Source organism: Asparagus officinalis, chromosome 10 (assembly GCF_001876935.1).
Source record: "Asparagus officinalis chromosome 10, Aspof.V1, whole genome shotgun sequence".
Lineage (NCBI taxonomy): Eukaryota > Viridiplantae > Streptophyta > Magnoliopsida > Asparagales > Asparagaceae > Asparagus > Asparagus officinalis.
Window position 1 is genome coordinate 19,571,780 of NC_033803.1, and position 4,538 is coordinate 19,576,317.

Here is a 4,538-nt window from a genome sequence, read left to right on the forward strand (position 1 = left end):
ATAATATTATTTTATATTAAAATTAGTATTATATTACATAAATGAAAACATAATGTTATTTTAATAATACTATATATTACTAAATGAAAATAATATGTAATAATGTAGTATAATATAATATAATAATAACGCATTTTAATATAATTGTGTTATATTTAAAATATATATTATTATATTTAAAACTAGTAATAATATAATAATGTAAAATAAATATTATAATTGTTGATGTCTTAGTGATCACACAGTTAGTTGTATCCGTGGTTAGATGGGGTTATTGAGTATTGATGAGGGGCCGCTTTCTTCCCCGATTTTATGTCTGGTTCTTGAGTTGAGTGGCTGAAGCCTGCACAAGTAGAAACTCATGAGAGGACGGGGCTTGGTTCCCCGTAGTTCCTCCGACGATCAAGTTAGATGGTGAACTTGAGTGAGAAAAAAATAAAGAACTATGAGAGTACTTGTGTGTGCAGTCTCATACGCAAATAGCAGAACCAGTCTAAAGTTAAAAAGAGTATATCTAAGAGAGAACCTTCCGAAAAGAAGTTGGAATCCTCACTCTGTAGAAAAGTACCTCTTATTTATAGTGGTGCTGGAGGGGCAAATCAGTTACTTCAGCCGAGCACGGGATGACAGTGGTGAAGTGTGGGCTAGCGGTTGCGTGAGCACCTACTTTATAGGTGTTAGTTGGCCACTGGGGGAAGGATCACTTCAACATTAAACGAGAAGTGACCGAGGAGGAGCCTACCCCCACCCTTGTTCATAGATGGGCGAGGCAGCCCTGAGGGGGTGATGAGGAACAGGAGGTATAGGCGAAGGCCGAGATGACTGAGACTGAGGTCATCCATCTGGATGAGTCAGCCTTGGGAGAACCAGCCCAGGCTCCTCAAGGAGGGGGAACCGAGGCTAGAGCTTATGTCGGCAAAGCAGGGATGGCTGTTCGTCATGGCGAGTCGTCCCACTGTGGGAAGGAGCCAGCTGAGGAAGAAATGAAGCCTTCTGCAAGGCTAGAATATCCCTTCTCCCATCGTATTGATAAGATCTGAGAAGAAGAATAGAAGAAGATGAGCACGTACCTCATTAGGACTTCAGGGGTCAACCCTCGATATGTGCGGGAGCCCAACCCTAAGCACCGTTTTGAGGCTACTCGCTATCTTGATGTCAGGGGGACCGTCCTCGGCTCTCGCGTGGCTCAATCAAGTTGTTGGCCCTATGGTTTTGATGATGATTTGTCAAACAATTTATAGCTAATCTATTTTCTAGTTTTTGTTGTTTGGTTTTTCTCTTTACAGGTAATTCAACACACGACAATCAAGAGTTAAAGATTCAAGTTCATGTGTGTGCATTCACCTAGGTATAAGTTTAGTTTGCTTACATATATCGTATGATTATATTTAAGCTAAATATGTAAACACAACACAAATTTGACGTTTTTTATCATATAAATGATTTTTCATCAAACTTTGTTACAATAAGTTTTATTTCATGTTTACAGCTCGTTCATACTTTATTATATATATAATGTATGCATGATAAATATATACGAGTTTACAAGTCATATCTCAATTTTCATGTTCGCGAAAAATAGGTTTTATGAACACTTTTCAAAAACAGTGAGTTTTCACAAATGAAAATTGCATTTTCAAAAATTCCTTTTCAAACATGTTTATTTTATCATTTAGAAACTTTCCCCAAAGTATTACTATTTTTGGAATTGATTTGATATTTTTAACGTATTTTAAAAATCAGCCCAAAACCTAAAATTTAACATGTATCAGTTTGCGGTCGACTGCCACGGTCGACAGCCAGTAGTTTCTTTTTCAGTTATAATGCGCTGCTTATTGTATCACGATCGACCGCGTGACGGTCGACGCGTGCTCAATCCAGCAGATTTTCATGTCGACCGTCACGGTCGACCGCCAGCTTTTCAAAACTATTCTTTTGGATTTTGTGCTTCGGCGGTCGACGCGCCCAGTTTCTCAGACGGTCCGCCGCCGCACTGATGATTGTTTTTCCAACGACTATATTCTGATTTGATTCTCTGAGGCTATTTTGGTCTTTTCAAGGTTGTTTTGGCTGATGTTTAGTGGGTATAAATACCCCCATTGCTCTCCCCTTTCAATAGAAGAGTTTGTTTTACAGTGAGTTTTTAACAAAAGATTAAGAGGTGTTTAAGAGTTGTTTAAGCTGATTTTAGCTGTCTGTTTCAAAAGAAGTTTTCTACAACAAGAAGAGGCTTTCAATTCCAACTGAGGATCCTATCCTCATCATCATCTACTGTTCTTCTTGTTTATTGAGAAGTTTTCTAAACTCTTTCTTATAAAGCTTATTGATTCATTTTCATAACTTAGCTATATTTAAATTGAATTGCATATTTTCTATTCACTATTATCACACACACTGTATTGAGCTTATAATATTTCCATACTATATATTGTTGGGTAGCGGTGTGTGATTTAGTGAGAGTGAGCTTCATTGTATTCTCATTTGTTATCGAGAACAAATCATTGTATTTAACCATTATTGTGAGTATCACTTTAATACACTTGTACACCGAGAGAAGTGTGAGGCGTGAGATAGGGTCGAATCAAATAGGAGTGGCGTCGGTTGACGAACCTACGGAGAGATTGTATCCAAGCACTTGAGGAGGAGGACATGGGCTAGGTTCCTACACTTAGTGTGTAAAGTATGATTGCATAGTGTTTGTTATGTGAGAGTTTTTAGTAAACTTGTAAACCGAGTGTGTAGAAGTTCTGAATTCCAAACCGGATTGTGATAGTGGAGATCTCCTCGAGGTGAGGAGCGGGGACGTAGGTCATGGTGACCGATCCTCGTAAACATACCGTGTGTTTGTGTTTTTCTTAGCGTATATTTTATTTGTGCAAATTCATATCATTCTTGTTCATATCTATCTCATATAATTCTTGCAAGAACAAATTAATCAATATAATTTTATTTGGCATTTAATCGGGATTAGATTAGCATAAGACCCTAATCACCCCCCCCTCTAAGGTCTAACACAGTTGTCCCCTCCGCAACTTCATTGAAGTATGCCACCACTAATTTATCTGAGTGAACGGCTTCTCCCACTGTGGTCGCCATCTTCTGTAGGGTGTAAAATTCGGTTCTCTTAATGGAGATTTGTATTGATTGAATTGTGTGTTACAAATCAAATGAAAATCAAAGATTACAACAGAGGAGAAGGGAATGACCCTTCTTGTTTAACGTGGGTTCTTCAGCTGCGGTAGGACGCCTCGCTCGGTGCACATGCCGAGTTTGCTTCCTTTGTATGATCTGATCGAGGTTGCGGTTAAGCTTCAGTACGTAGCATAAGCTCTTCGTGTGATTAAGTTCGAGTCTACCCAAAGGCTTGGAATGAGCTATGATGCAAGAGTCTACTTCAAGAATCCAAGCAAGGAGCTAGGAGTGTTCTCACAAGAAAGCCAATGAGGAGTCTCTGTTTTAAGAGTGCTCCCCAAGTCTCCTGAATGAAATATGCTAAGCCTCAAGTCTCTGGTTCAAGAGCCTTGAAAATAGAAATGCCCAGCTTGAACAGGAATACCAAGCCTGATCAAAAGTGCTCAGCTGGTTAAAATTGCCAAGTCCCCCCCCCCTTCACGTTGGCTGAATGTAGCTTTAAATAGGCAAGGGATGGCATTGTGGGCCATCACTTGATTTGTGGGATTTGACAACCTATGGGTGAGGAGCTCCATGCCCTCCCTAGCTATGGGATGTGACCACTAATAGGGGTGATGATAGCTATAGCTCATTATCACCTAGAACGTAGGAGCAAGTAGGCCCAATCCCATAAAGTACCTGCCACCTGCATTTGTTCAAGCAAAGCTATACTCGTGTTGGCTATTTTGGGAGAAAATCGATTTCTTTATTGATGAGTTCATTACAACTTTAAACGTTATAATGAAAACAAAAAAGATAGTATTTTTATAAGACTTTCAACAAAGATTACAACTTTTCTTTTAAACAAACGCAACGGACGTTTATCCTCCGCTGCTTGTATGGGATCTTGGCTTGTGACAGGGATATTGATATCCATGGACTGCCAAATAATCAGATCAGATCCAAGGCTTAGTTGATTTGCGAAGGAATCAAGAAACTGAAGCAATTATCTCAGAAACAGTAAGATAATCACTCTTATCGAGATCACCGCAACGGGGAAATCTCAAGAGACAAAATCAAAAACTATAGATCTGATGAGCTCCTCTTCTTTATGCTGAGAAACACGATCCGATCTCCTCCTCTCTACTAAAATTCATGCTCCTTCAATCTTTAATTCAGCAGGGCTTCGCCAACGCTTGAGAATTCTATATCTAAAAAAATAAAGGCCCTAGGACTATATTTATAGGCTTTGGGACCTCTGTTTTCAGATAAGAACAATCGATTCACTCTTATCTTTAGTTGTAACCACTTTATCACGTTTTTGGAGAGATTCAGATCAGTTGGAACAAATACAGGTGGTTAACATTGAAAAACAACTTAAACTACCAAAAATCGGGTTTCAGGGGTGTGGACACCTGTGGGTGTCT